The sequence below is a fragment of the Sciurus vulgaris genome (genome assembly GCF_902686455.1).
Source record: "Sciurus vulgaris genome assembly, chromosome: 13".
NCBI classification, from domain to species: Eukaryota; Metazoa; Chordata; class Mammalia; order Rodentia; family Sciuridae; genus Sciurus; species Sciurus vulgaris.
Window position 1 is genome coordinate 84,634,200 of NC_136474.1, and position 15,775 is coordinate 84,649,974.

At 36.5% G+C, this 15,775-nt stretch overlaps 1 protein-coding gene and 1 long non-coding RNA gene across 3 annotated transcripts in view; one reads left to right on the forward strand and one right to left on the reverse strand.

The window, feature by feature from the left end:
* Nucleotides 1-15,775, forward strand: part of CDH20 (cadherin 20) — a 228,374-nt gene that overhangs the window by 112,445 nt on the left and 100,154 nt on the right. The window lies entirely within an intron of this gene.
* LOC306642679 overlaps nucleotides 6,156-15,775 on the reverse strand; it is a 260,148-nt gene continuing 250,528 nt past the window's right edge. Inside the window, exons 6-7 of the long non-coding RNA XR_013758600.1 lie at nucleotides 6,561-6,639; nucleotides 6,156-6,214 (exon numbers count right to left, since the gene is read on the reverse strand). This is a non-coding gene — a long non-coding RNA (uncharacterized lncRNA). The remainder of the gene's footprint in view (nucleotides 6,215-6,560; nucleotides 6,640-15,775) is intronic.

A 15,775-nucleotide genomic window follows, 5' to 3' on the forward strand; every position in this document is an offset into this window, starting at 1 on the left:
ACCTCTCTCACTAACTTACCTCTCCTCAACTTGACCTCCTCCATCAAGAACTCTAATGTCTTTCTCCACATCCTTCAAGTCCTTCATCTCTCTATTTGGGTTCCTCTATCAGGAAGTTCACTGCTGCCCTTTCTAGTTCTATATAATTCTATACATCTTCTATTCCTTTCTTCTATACACTATATATTCTTTTTTGAACATTGTCTATTCCTTTTTCAAAAATCACCTGGTAGTCTGTCATCCTATCCCCCAATTCCTCTCAAATTATTTACTCAACAATTACCAATTACTTCCTAATCTTCCAGATAATCTTTTCTTGCTTTTCATTCTACTTTTTTCTGTATCATTGGCTATAGTTGCCACTCTCCTTTAAATTTTTCCCTTTTTATGTCTAAGGATATGACTGTCTTTATCTCAATTCATTTCAACTTAATAGAGTAGTCCAAACTAAAGTGACAAGGAAGAGCATTTCTAAGTAGAACTGAGTGTAAGCATATGAGAAATTATAGCACAGCAAAGCAAGTTACCATATGTGTAAACCAAGTAATTGCTTTATCCCCACAAGGGGCATAAGATTTGGATGAGAAATCTTGCAATGGTCAACATTTTAAAGTCTGCACAGAAGTATCTACCCCAACAAGTGACATCATGATTAATGGGAGAGAGTTTGATCTAGGAAGAAATCCCAATAGTTCTACATTTTTCTTGGGTCATGGAACTTGTAAACCATCTGGTATTAGACCCTCCCTTTGGGGGAACAAATGATGGACAGACATTAAAGTTGGAATGTGGGGCCTAGTGTTTTCAGTTGGGTCATACTAGATATACTAAAATTGAGTTGCTGGTGGGAATCCAGAACTTACTAGAAAGTAATTAAACATACAGTTACGATGCCCAGGAGAGAAATTTAAACCAAACTAGCAATTTTGGAGGCATTATCTAGAGTCATTGCTTGGATTTGATTATTGCTAAAATATAAATAAGGTAGACTGCCATGCATAAGGTAGACTCTTGAGAAAAAGCAAATCATCAAATAAAAGCCAGCATACAAAGAGATTGGTGAGGAGGAACCAGTAAGTTAAGAGGCAGCCTGCAGAGTATAACTGCATAGATGTTAGAGAAGTTCAAGAGGAAAGGGAATTGATGCAATCAATAGTCATGATGCAGCAACAAAAAATGTGAGTGAAGTCCATGACCCAGGGGCTAAACAGACTCTCACTGGTTATATGTTTGATGGGCTATACTAACAATTTTCTTTAAGAAGAGAATTGTAAATCTAAGTTTACATCATGACTTTAGTCACTATCCTCTATTCCCCTATGCAGTCAAGTTCAAGCCATGTTGTCATCCCTTACACATACCTAAAAGTCTACTCCTTCATTCCCACCTGATATTCACAAGAACATTCTATCACTCTAACTTCTATTTCACTTCTGCCACTGCAAAATGTGTCCTAAGCAGCCAATTTCTGCCCACCTGAATGCCTCCTACAGCAGTGCCCTTTTACTCTACACCTGACACAGACTCAACACCAATTTTAAATCCAGGTTCCACTACTTACTAGCTACATAACCCTGAGCAAGTACCTGACCACTATGAACTTCAGTTTTCTTACCTGTAAAGTGAAGATGATACTCCCTCCATCATAGTGATATTGTGAGGCACTGAATCAGATAACACAACTAAAGCACAAAAATAATGCTTGACTTAATGCTCACTAAATATCAAACAAAAAAAAAGAAAGAGAAATAAAGATGTGCTTAGGACAATTTCATTTCCCTCAGCTTTCAGGGGAAGCAACAGAAAGTCCAGTTTTCACCCAATCACAAAACTTACAAGAATAACAGGATCATATGTATTTCAGAATACTTATAAGAACCTACCCCCTCTCTCAGATACATCAGCAGGGTTTAATAATATAAACATGCAAAGTGTCCAAGGACTGGGCAGGAATAATTTGGATGATTTTAAAGCCATTTCAATTGATTATAGAAGAGTGAGACATAACTAGGTGATATGGAAAATTAGTGAATGAGAAGTGATAAAGTGAAAATGATTTCTTTGCTGAGGAAGGACTGATATATTCTTAATTATCTTCTCTTTCTGATGACAGCAGATGTACACCCTGACTCCAGGTACTTACAGAAGCTTCTGACTGCTTTCAACTTCATTGCCCCATTTCTCTTTTGCTTTCAGTGCCAAAAAAGTTAAGAGAAGCATATTCATAGAGCACTCTTCTCATTAAAGCCAAACATGAGCCCAAACCCTCCACCTTTACCACTCAAACCAATAATGACCTCATTTAATTCCAGCACTGAACAATGTCTTTCACTTAAAATTAATGTCTTGTCCACATAAAATTGATATACAGAATGCAGCCTTGCCTATGATAAGTAGAAAGCATAAAGGTGACTTTTAAGGAGATAAATTTATTCTGTCAGGGAAGAAATAAAAACCTTTTGCTATTCACCTGTGACTTGGACACTCCTAAGCAATAAGTTCTTCCCTTATTTGTAACTAAATATGATCTGTCACTCATCCTTTCTTTGCTGTCATGTGTTAAATTAAAATATATCATTCATATATATATTGTCTCTGATTCTCACATGGTTAATGGCTCAGCATTAAAAGATCAGGCAGCATGTTGGCATCCAATAGCCATGCAGACAGAATAATATACTGTCCAGATGGATAGGTGGTAGGGAACATGGCACTTTAAATTATTTAAAATAGCATAATCGTATTGCTTCCATTCACAGAGAATATCAAGTAAGGAAGTACAAATTGTTTTGAGTTAATAGAATCATAAAGAATTAAGATAATCCCATGGAGATTTCTGGAAATAAAATTATGCAGAAATATTTGTGTTGTTTAATAAGAGCCTGGATCTTGCAATAGAAAAATATACTGGATAACTGAATAATAATTTTGATATTCAATGAATAAAAATCAAGAGTCTTGAATTCATTCTTCTGTTATCTATATTCTGGATGTGATATGGTATAAATTACATTGGCTATTCTCTAGAAATAAAAAAAAAAAGCTTAGCTATGCTTTGATATATTATTTACAGTGTAGAGGCAACTAGTATTTATGACTACTTACTAGATGCAACTATTTAATCCCTACAACAAATCATTTAAAATATTTAAAATCATCAGCATCGGCATTCTATTTTATAGGTAATAAGGATAATCAAAACCTACTAAATACCAAGCATGTGTTTTAATTCATTTAATACAATAACTGTATGAGGTAGGTAAGTACTACAGTTACTGTTAACCCCACTCCTTTCAGACAGGGAAACTAAACAGCAGAATATTTAAATAACCAGCTCAAAGTCACCCACAAGTAAGTGAAGGGTACAAATCGGAACCCAGTCTATCCTAACTCTCAAAGAAGGAAAATAAGACTCAGAATGGATACTATCCCAATCGAGGTCACAGAGTTAGAGAAAACTGAAGATTAAATACAAATTCTTACCATTCATTCAGAATTCAAATGTTTGCCTCTGTTATGTATGAATCCTAAATGTCCCCCAAATGCCCATATGCTCAAGATTTGATCACCAGTCTCAGGTATTTTGGGGGGGATAGTGGCACTTTTGGGAAGGGGCCTAGCAGAAGAGAGTTAGGTCACTGGGACACTGGCCCCTTACTTCCTCTCTTTTGATTCCTAGCCACCATGAGGTGAGCATTTTGCTTCACCATATGCTTCTGCCATGATGCACTGTGCTACCACAGGCCCAAAGTCAATCGTGTCAAGCAACCATGAACTGAAACCATGAACCAAAAAGAAATAATTTCCTTTTTGCAGGGAGGTGGGTACTGAGGAATGAACACAGGAGTGCTTTACCATTGATCTATATCCTCAGTCCTTTTTATTTTTTATTTTCAGACAAGGTCTTCTAAGTGCCCAGGGCCTGGAACTTAGAATCCTCCAGGCTCAGCCTTCTGAGTAACTCAGATTACAAGTGCAACCCCACCACTCCTGGATCTTTCCTCCTTTTAAGCTGTTTATCTCAGGTATTTTGTCACAGTGCTGGAAATCTGACCAACACAGTCTCTACTACTAATTTGTGCATATCTTTCCAGACTTTCTCTATACATATGTGTGCGTATATACAGGTTTATTCTTAAAATTTACTTTGTATTCCATTATATCAATGAACCATCACTTAGTCAATTTCTTGCTGGTGAAGTCATACTTTTTTGTTATCTTAAATCCAATGTGGCAAACCTCTTTCCTTACGTATTTTTATACACTTGTAAAATTAAGAATTTCTGACACATAATAGGCACTCAATAAATTTGTTGAATTAATGAATGAAAGAAAAGTAGAATGGCTTGGACAAATAATTGCTAAATTTTATATTTTGGTAAGTATTGCTAAATGGCCTTTCAGAAAGGCAAATAATCCATTTTCTGTTATTTATATCTTTGTTTTGTTTTTGATAAAAGTATTTTAGGAAATTTCAAATCTTTTACTTTGTGGTTCTGTCTTAGGAACAGTGATGTGCTAAAACAGGAACATAACAGCTTATGAAAGCTAATGCCAAATTGAGGAATTTTGAGAACCAATTATAAAGTGTAGGCATTATTTAAAAATTATATAAACTTGCAATTAAATGAATTAGATTAAAAACAAAGGTAATAAATACTCAAAACACTCTACTTCCTAATTATTTTACAATCATCTATGCTCTTGAACTCAGTTATGACTGTGACATCTAGAAAGTGGAAATACTATACCGTGCTACTCTATGCCTACACCTCATCCACACCCCACACCTCAATTCCTTGGCCAGTGGCAATGCTGGTAGCTTGAATGGGGTCAAGGTGGGAGTTTTTACACCATGGAAATCAGCAAGTACTATAAGTCCGGGCTTAACTTAGTGCTGAAGCTAAGAGAGCTTTCAGTTTAATAATTATTTATAAAGGTGAGAAACAGTTTAACAACAATAAGCCATATGAGGTTTAATGACAATAAATTTATTGGGGAAAGAGGTAGCACACTGAAATTCAAGTCCACTTGTCAAATCATGGCTGGATGTTGATTACTGATTCTAAGCTAGAAAAAAATCAAGAAAAGCATACTTTGAGAATCAACTGACTATACATAATTACATTTATTTACAATAAAGAGTACTGTATTTCTATTATTATAAATTATGTGCCATACATCCATTATATCAATAAAATGTATAATAGATTTATGTATGTGGGGGATATGTACACATATACATACTTTTTTCAGAGTGCTAGTTGTTAAACATTTAATGGTATACTACTGCTTGGGGATCACATTCTGAGAAGCTTTCCCTTTACAAAAAAGAAAAGAAAAGAGATGAGAAGAAGTACCATACATACTGTATCCTAAGGCCCTATGTGTAGTTAGCTATTTCTGAAATTGGAGTTCTGTGAAATTTTGAGCTTTTCTGCTATTTAATGATTATATAATTATAGCCTTACAAAGAATTTAGTAACTGAAAGGACAAATACTACTCAGTACTTTCCACCCACCTGGCTATTACAGATGAACTAAAAATAAACTCTTGCAATTGCCCTCCCAATAGCTCCCCCCAAGTGATATCACCTCCCTCCATTCAGCTCTTATTTTACATACGTTGTCAGAATCTTATGATTTTCTTCATATATGCCCTTTACATTTCTAGTCTTCATAGGTATTTTATATTTTTGCATTTATGTACTTTATATGTAGAATTCTAATATATTTTGTAGATTACTATTTATCACAGATGTTTACCATCTAGAATTACTACAAAATGCTTGCGCTAAAAACTACCTTAAAAAGAGTAGCTGCAAACCAATTCCAACAGAATAATACATGAATTATTGTTTGTTACCGTTCTTCCAATTATTCTGTTTTTTTCCACCTAGAAATTTGTTAGTTATTTTCTTTAAATTACATTTTTTATAGAAAGAAAAAGTATAGCTCATTAAATCAGAAGATGAGTTCTCAAATGCCAACCAAAGTCACATAATATCAATAAAAGTATTAATGTACTTAACTGTACCAGGAATCATCATGTACAAGCAGGTATAAATATTGCATCTTCAATACTTTAAACTTTTCATACTATAGAATACAAAAATAATATTGGCTTTAAATATGGACCAGTCCTTGAACTACTCGTATTTCTGCTTCTATTTGACAGTTATATAACTCTTTCATGTTTTCTTCTTGGCTGTGACTGAAAAGAAGCAAAGAACCAAGTTTTATGTCTTAATAGTTTCTTACTTAAAACTCACATGTTATTTTACATTCTCCTTCTCTTTCTCTTTTGGTAATTTTTTTATTGTATTAATAATTCATTGTATTTTCTCATTTAAAAATTATGGAAAGTATTTTCAGTACTAAATGGTCCCCTTTTCCTTTTTTTGATGCCTAATTTATGTCATTTTTTAATTAAGCCCCTTATTTTGAGATTATTTCATATACAATAACTAATACAGTGTTTTAGTCAGTTTTTTCACTGTTAAACTAAAAGATCTGACCAGAAGAATCATACAGGAGAAAAGGTTTATTCAGGTGCTCACAGTTTTAGAGGTCTTAGTTCATAGAAGGTTGGCTCCATTCCTTAGGGGTTGAGGCGAGGTAGAACATCATGGCAGAAGACTGTGGCAGAGGAAAACAGCTCACATGACATCAGGAAGCAGAGATAGACTCCACTGGCCAAATACAAATACATACATACCCAAAGCCATACCACAATTCCCACCTTCTCCAGCCACACCTACCACTTCAGTTACCACTCAGTTAATCCCTATGAAGGGATTAATCCACTGATTGGGTTAGGACTCTCACAACCCAATCATTTCTCCTCTGAACCTCCTTGCATCGTCTCACACCTGAGCTTTTGAGGGACACCTCACATCCAAACCATAACATACAGTAAGCCCCTATATACTCTACCTATGTCCCTTCTCGGGTAACTTATTGGTAACTATACTACAATATTACAACCAGGACACTGACTCTGATATAGTCAAGCTACAGAACATTCCATTGCCATCTGGATCCCTCCTGTTGCATTTTTGTAGCCATACTCATTTCCCTCCCACTTCTAGCCCTTCCTTTATCCCTGGCAACCACTAATTTTACCTGCTTCTATAATTTTGCTATTTCAAAAACATTCTATTACAGGAATTATAGAGCACATAACCTTTTGGAATTGGTTGCTTTTCACTGAGCATAATTCTCTGGAGATTCATCCAGGTTACTGAACACATCAACAATTTCAAAGGTGTGGTTGTATCACAGTGAAATTAGCCATTCACTCACTGAAAACACCTGAGCTGTTTACAGTTTCGGGCTATTATCAGTAAAACTGCTGTTCATGTATAGGCTTTTGAGTGAACTTAAGTCTTCATTTCTTGGATAAATGCACAGAACTGCAACTGTTGGATGGTAAGGTAGTTGCATGTTTAATTTTTTAAAGAAACTGCCAAAGTATGCTCCAGAGTATTTAGACCTATTATGGTTTGGATCTTAAAAGTCCCCCAAAGACTCATGTATTGAAGGCTTAGTCCCCAGCTGATGGCAATGTTGGGAAGTGGGAACCTTTTGGAGGTGAGACCTTGTAGGAGAAATTAGGTTATTGAGGGCATGTTCTTGAAGGGGATGTTGAGACCCTGACCCCTTCCTCTTGTTCTCTTTGCTTCCTGGCCTCCATAAGGTGAGCAGCCTGCTCCACAACACATTCCTTCCACCATAATGTTCTGCCTCACCTCAGGTCAAAAATGACTAAGTCAACTCTGAAACTGTGAGTCTAAATAAACCTTTCTCCTTTAAATTGATTAATCTCAGGTATTTTGTCACAGTGACAGAAAGCTGACTAACAAAAAACTGTTTTCTGTTCTTACCAACTGGCACTATTTTTTTTAATTTTAGCTACTGTGGCTGGTACATAGTAAAGTAGGTTGAATTTCCATTTCCGCAGTGACTAATGTTGTACAACTTGTGCTTATTTGCCATATTTATATCTTCTTTAGTGAAATATTTCTCCATGTCTTTTACTCATGTTCTTATTAGACTTCTTGCTTTTTTGCTGTTGAGTTTTATAGAGTTCTTTATGTGTTCTAGATACTTGTCCTTGATAAATATGTGGTTTACAAACTTTTTTTCACATTTTTCTGACTTACATCTTTTATTTAGGCAACTACACAAAACCTTGCCTTAAAACAAGAAAGAGACCCAAAAGTTTTATTATATAAAGTGTGGAGTTGCAAATTGCAAGATTAATTAAAAAGCAGTATCTTGAATTTTTGTTTTGGTTTGATTTGGTTAGCCTTTCAATACCTTTCTGTGTAATGGAAAGGAAAGAAGAAAACATGTTTTCATTTATTAGACAGGTAGAAAAGAGAATGAGTACCACAAAGAAAATATGTACCATGCACTAAAATGAAATGTTTTAAGTAAAAGAAGGATTTGCTTCCTATGTCACCTCACACTCAAAAAACAAAAATTTCTGTCTTTCAGTCACTCTCTTCTAAACACAAGGTCTGAGTAGAAAACTAAGACCACTTTTCAACCACATTTATCTGAATGAACTGTAAGATCTTACTTTGTTTTTATTTACTGTTTCTTTTGTTATAAGCCACCTCTCCAATCATCTTATAAATAGTTCAAGTAGACACATCAGGACCATATGAGTTGCACAACCTCAGAGAGCACTTTTCACTTATCATTCTATGTGAACAATGCCCCTGGAGCATGAAACAGTATGCCTGGGTGTTGCTGGTCCCTATTGTGGCAAGGTGATCACTGGACAGAGATATTTGCATGGTACCTTGAAAAAGCTTCAAGTCGGATGCAAGATAACTAAGTACTAGTTCTGTCCCTGACTCGCTGTCATTTACATGACTTGGGGTGTGGGGTGGAGGGACATCTAAACCCTATGGGACTTAGTTTCCATGCCAGTTAAATCAGAAACTTGGACTAGTCAATAAAATGAGTTCTAAGGTCACTTCCAGCTGGCAAATTCTATTATTTCCATTATAAAAGTATGGAAGGAAGTTTCACTAAAATGTATGATGGGCATTCTACCAAATACCTAACCAATATTCTCCAAAGTGTCAATATCATAAAAGATGAGAAACAATTAAGAAACTGTCATAGATTAAAGGAGACTGAAGAGACATGACTAAATATAATGTGGGATCCTGGATTGAATCCTGGAAAAGAAAACAGACACTGAAGAAATTTAAAGAAAGGCTATAACTTAATTACTTAAAAAATCTGATTGATGGGTAAAAATTTTAATAGAACAGTTTGCAAGACAAGGATTCTGGAGCCATTAATGAAATTATTTTTCTGAAAACAGGTCACCTCTTTTTTTTAATAAGAATATGGATATGTAAAAAACCATAAGATGACACAATTTTTGAGTCCTTTAATCTATGTTTTGAGGTTCTTCAATATGGCTATTTATAAAACCACTGGAAGGTCATATTGTTCTCCTAACAATGCCCTTTTGGCCCCATAATCATCTTCTCAGATAATTTATAAGTATAAAATTATTTGCCAGGTATGGGGATGTGAAGATATCATGAGAACTCAAGTTAGTCAAGCAAAATATTTATCATAAAGATCCAGAAACATATAATTCCAAACTCAATGACATCAAGAAAGAAGATCTTCTAATTTTATATCAAATTAATGTTACATAAATTGTACAGATAACATAAATCTCCATGTTAAGCATAAGTTTTAGAAAGAACTTTTTTAAAAATTAAAAAAAAAAAGTCTTAACATAGGCATACATACAAGTTGAAAATTTGGACCTCTCTTCTCTGTAGAATTTACCCTACAGAGTTCTAAGAAATGAACTCCTCTGACCCTATCATTTAATAAACTTCATAGTGGAGTGGCTCATTCCATAGTATGTTGCTAACCTCAGTCCTTTATACTGGGTGGCCCCACTTTCCTTATTTGCCCCTTAGTGGGTATGAAACCACCTGTCTGCTAGATGATAAATTTCAATGCATTTGATGACAGCAGGTTTGAATTCTTTCTTTCTTTCTTTCAGGTTATGAAATACAAAGCACGACCTGATCTAGATATCCTGTGTTTGCCACAAGATCTGGGAAACACCCCTCACATTTCCCAGATGTACAATTATCAGTGTTTATTGTTCAATGGAGATATCACTAGATGATGTACTTTTTATACTTGATAGTTAAAACTTGCAAACCAAATCTTTTCCAGTGTTTAAAGTTCTAATCTTAATAGACTGCTTTTATGTTTAAAAAATAAAAACTACTTCAACATACTATTAATTGCGTAACTATTTAACAAACCAAAAGACAAAGTTTGGGAGGAAATGTCTTGAAAGCAAGACAATTTTAGTCACAAGAACCCATATTTGAATGAGAAAAATTTTGCAATGAAAGCACTTTATCTTTTTTTAAAAAAATTTCTTGGCTAATGAATCTGTGTCAAGCAGTTTGTGCTGCCATAGTAGAGTACCAGAGACAAAGTGATAGAAAGAAAAGACATTAGTTTCTCACAGTTCTGGAGGCTGGGAAGATCAAGATGGGAGTGCTAGCAGATCTGGTGTCTGATAAGGACGGCTTCCTGGTTTGCCAATGGGCTGTGGCCATCTTCTCATTGTATTCTCACACAGCTGAGAAAGAAACCACCTTTCTCTTGCTTATTCTTATACAACTATTATCTCATTCATGAAGACTTCACCCTTAAACTAATTAACTCCCCAAGACCCTGTCTCCTAATACCATCAGATTGGGGGTTAGAATTTCAACATATGATTTTTTTCCTTCGGTACGGGGGAATTGGACCCAGGGGTGCACTATCACTGAGCTACATCCCCAGCCCTATTTTGTATTTTATGTAGAGACAGTCTCGCTGAGTTGCTTAGCACCTCACTTTTGCTCAGGCTGGCTTTGAACTCACAGCCTCTCCAGAGCCTCTGGGATTATAGGCATGGGCCACTGCACCCGGCTCAACATATGATTTTTGAGGGAACAAAAATAAGCAGTCTACAAAATGAATCCATTTGTGGTAGAACTTTATATAATCAGAATCCCATCTAAATAGACCTTTTGTTCTGCTTCAAACCTGTTTTTAGTTCCACTGGGAAGCATCAATCTTCTGTTTGAAGCATTCTAAAACAGAAGTGGTAGGCTGATTATTCACCAGTGCCTCAGTAGTTGCCTAACCATGGTTACTGAAATGAGTTGTGGATGTGAATATAGAACACTTGATCTGAATATCTTGGTCTTTCCTAATAATTACAACAGCAGCCAGCATTTACTTCGCACTTTAGTTTTGTCTGACACTTCCACATGCTTCCTGTACTACTTCATTTCATGAGGACAACAACCTTTAAAGTCAGGCAGTCAGTGTAATCCTCATTTTATAGATGAGGTGCAGAAAAGTTAAATTAGTTGCCCAAATTATCATAGTGGCAGAGCCATGCCCTTTTCAATCACAGTGAATAAGAATTACTTCTTCCTAGCTGGACCAAGCAATTCAATGCCAGGTCTCAGTTTCATCTACTATTTGACTGGATGTAGTAGTATTAATGCCTCTCCCATTTACTTCTCTGACTTGTTGGAAGGGTCAAATATAAAGGAGGAGGAACATGCTTTGTGTTTTCCCCCTCTTTAGGGCTGTTCTTAAAAAATATATAGAAAACCTATTAAATATGTGGTAAGATCTTAGCTCTTTGGGGGGGGGGGGGAATTGAATGTTTTCTACAGTCAATCCAAAACTCAGCATCAAAGAAGTTGACAATTCTCCAACCTATCCCATCCTCTTCTCCATCCAGTCAGGCCTGAAGCCTTCATTGCCATGGCAACCCACTGTCGATTCCTGGTTGACCTCAGCTGCTGCTGCCCCTTTTCTCTGTTGCATCTAATTTTAAAATGCAAATTCTCCGGTGAGCAATCTGTGAGTAAAGGAACTGATCTGCCTTCAAACATTTTTAAAGTACATACATATAGTACATAATACAAGTGCTTAAACAACCATGACGTAATGTCTTTCTGTTCTTCTATTTCCCATGCCTCCTCTGTCTTGTCTGCAAGTGTTTCTCATTCTCTGTAACCTCCTTCCTGTGCCCCTTCATCCTTTTATTTCACTGTGATGATAATATTGAACCAACATATTACCTATTATTTTCTCTATTTCAGAATATGGTTTCTCTTAGTTGAGGGGAAGAGGAACATTTCATTATCCCTTTCCAAAAAGAATTCCAAACCACTGGAAGTTGTTTTATTAGGAAACTGCAAGTTTTATTAGGAAACTGGAAGTGATTTATTAGGCCCTCCATCATGATTTATTAAGCCTATTCTTTGCAATATCTGGGAAGAAGGGGATCAGGAAATTTGCCCATCAAAGACACATCTTGGAAAATTATCTTTTCCCACAATAAGGCCACCACAGCTCACTCCTTTTCAGAGTCATGCAGCTGGATCTGTGTTCTGAAAGAAGATGGGCAAGAAATTATTCCCAGAAACCACTTTGATTCTGCATACATCAACTGAGTCTTCCTCAGGGTGGGGGAATCAGGCTGAAAGGTTCATAATAGGTATAACTCCTTCAGGAGATGAACAGAAGCCAAAGAACCCGTGTGCAGTAACTTAACTTGAAGGTAGACTATGCACAAGCATCTGAGAGCCTGGCAACCGCATGTAAATTAATGAAAGCAAATTAGCCTGGGATTTGTGTTTGTTGTGTGGGAAGGTGATGGCAGAGTAAATCTTCCAAATTTAAGTATATTTTATGTTAATTGCAGAAAGTAGCATAGATGTGTTGCTTTAAATCTCATCCAAGGGAGCTACAGTTGGGCTTGTTGATTTCCTTTATTATCCACTCAAATGACTCCAGTCCTTGTTTGTATTTGCTTGAGAAGCACAGATCTGTTTCTGAATAGCTTTGCAACTTTCAGTGTTTTAAGAAACTTCTTTTTAATACCATCTAGTTAATTGTGCCATAATAGCTCCTAAGTGGAACATTATATCTATCAGTCTTAAGTGCTGCTGTGGATATAATAGCTTCAGTCATATTATTATAATCTTTTTTATTTAGAGCATTTGGAAAGCTGAAAATTAAATGTCTCAATCTGCTACCATTCTAGCCATTACTTACCTTAGTACTAAGTAAATACTTATGAAACTCTATCATCCCTAATAAAATTATATTCTGAATTCTTTAATGATGGATACAAGTTCAACATAGGTATGCAGCTTTACTGTTATCCCTCTCTCAGTTAAAAATGTCTTCTCTGAAATGGCAAGTTTCTGTGTGCACTGATTTTTAAAATATCAGTTGGTGGACTCAGGAGAGATTTGGAAACAATGTGCAAGGGGAAATGGTAGAATTACATCCTCATGTAGTTCGATAATGTTCAAGTTCTAGATGCTATATGCATGAAACATCCCAAACCTAGACAGGACCTAGTATTGGGAGAAAGACTGAACAAAGAAAGTTGATCTGAACCATGGGTTCTCAAAGAGCCACCCCTTACTACTCAAGATGTGATCCACCATTATCAGCTATTTACAACATCTAGGAGCTTTAGAGAAATGCAAAACCTCTGCTGGGTGCAGTGGTGCATGCCTATAATCCCAGCGGCTCCAGAGGCTGAGACAGGAGGATCATGAATTCAAAGTCAGCCTCAGCAAAAGTGAGGCGCTAAGCAACTCAGTGAGACCCTATATCTAAATAAAATACAAAACAGGGCTGGGGATGTGGCTTAGTGATTGAGTGCCCCTGAGTTCAATCCCCAATAACAAAACAAAAACAAAAACAAAAAAAAAAAGCTCAGGCCCCAGCCCAGGCTGACTTAATAATAATCTGCATGTTAACCATACCCCAGAGGATTCCCAAGCACTTTCAAGGCTGAGAGACCCGTCTACCTGACTCCAGGAACCTCCACCGGGAAGAAGAGCAAGTCCTCCATTTCACCTTTGGCCTTGACGAGGAACGTGCTAGTCATTCCACATGGCAGAGAATGGTGCTCCAGTGATACTGAAAGTGAACAGCTGTAACTCTAAAAACTCTAATCAGTTCTTGAGATCTGGGGCCTGGGAAGTAGAGAGGGAAGAGGGAAAGTGGTGCATACTACATCCCAACCAATTGTTGGAAAGAAAAGCTATTGTTGGAACCATTTTACTGGCTTCTCTGTGTGATGTTATTGGATTTGATTTCCTTTCTTCTAGAGAAGGACACATTGGTTTAAAAAAAATATGACCTAGATTCAGTATTCCATCCAGATGCTTTCAATTTTGCAGGCCAAAAGCAAGTTTTGCATAGAGAGTGAGCTCACTGAAAGGGATAAGAATACTGAGATTGAAACTCCAAGGCATTTTAAAGTCAAGAAACTGTTTAGAAAAAAAAAAATAAACACAAGTGACCTTGATATACTTCTATAATGATATTTATCTCAGAGTAATCTTGAAATAAGCTCCTTCAGGTACCTTTGTAACCAGTCTTCCTCACCCTGAGTTCAAAACAACAGACTATGCTACATCTCCCTTTATGCAAATGACAAAAAATAGGAAGTGTACTAAACCCAAACCACATCTATTTAACTAGAATAGCAGGTCAGAGTAAATTATGTAGTATAGGGAGTATAGATTAAAAGGGAAAAAACAACTGCAATTCAAACTCAGTTTCTCCTACTACATACCACAACAACTATCACTTCTGTGACCTCAAAATGTGTGGGGAATTCTTCCATTAGCCAGCCATAAATTCTGGAACAGATACCAGCTGGGTATCCTCTAATACAATTCAGGTCTGACACTGTCTACCTGGACACAGGATCAGATTCCACAGGTTGAGGGGCTCAGTTCCCGAGACTGCCTTTTTTTTTTTTTTTTTTTTTTTTTTGGGGGGGGGGGGGTCATTTGAGGGAATCTCTGAATCAAACATTTGAAGTGTCTATAATGTTAAATTTTCTGGGGAGTGAAATCAACATCAAATTTTCAAAGAATTTCCTAATCCCAAAATATAAAAATGTCATGCCAGGCACTGTCAACAGACATGTCAGGAAGGGCATAAGATGGAAGGGGTGGAAGAGCTTCTCTAAAGCACACCACTTGGCTTTCTCCATTCCCCTTGTAAGGCTGTGTATCAGGAGAGCAGAGGAGGAACCAAGCTGGGGATTGCAGAAGGTCTCCCTCAAACATTCCTCAAAAACTCAAAGGATTTGCTTCCAATTGTGAGCACCAGAGTATGGTCTACTTAGTCAACTCCCATCCTCTACTGAAATGTGAAAGCAAGATAGGATATGGCTGAAAGGAGTTCTATCCTTACTCTGTTCATGTGCGACTAAGATTCCAGGCTCAAAAAGTACAAACGCCCAAACCAAAGAGAAGGCAAAGATCCCTGGACCACTAGAAAAATGTGCACCCTTGTCAAAGAAAGGAGAATTTCTGGGTCATCAGAAGGGCTTAGACATGTGCCTTCTCCCTCCTCCACCCACAACAGGTCTGAAAATGCCTTGATAACAAATACATTAAATGAGATAACATATGTAAAGCACCCAGCATGGAGCCCAGCAGATATTGGAGATTCAATAAATATTAGTTCCCTTCCCTATTAAAAGGAACACCAGTTATAATGTTTATGTGATTTGCTGACCATTATTACCACATAGCACAGTAAGAAGTGTGTGCATAATTAAATATGTACCACTATGGTAATTTTGTTTTTAAATTTTATTGATAACATCATTACGTGCATTATGTAAACTCAGAGTTTTTCTGCTTATGCAGCATGGTTA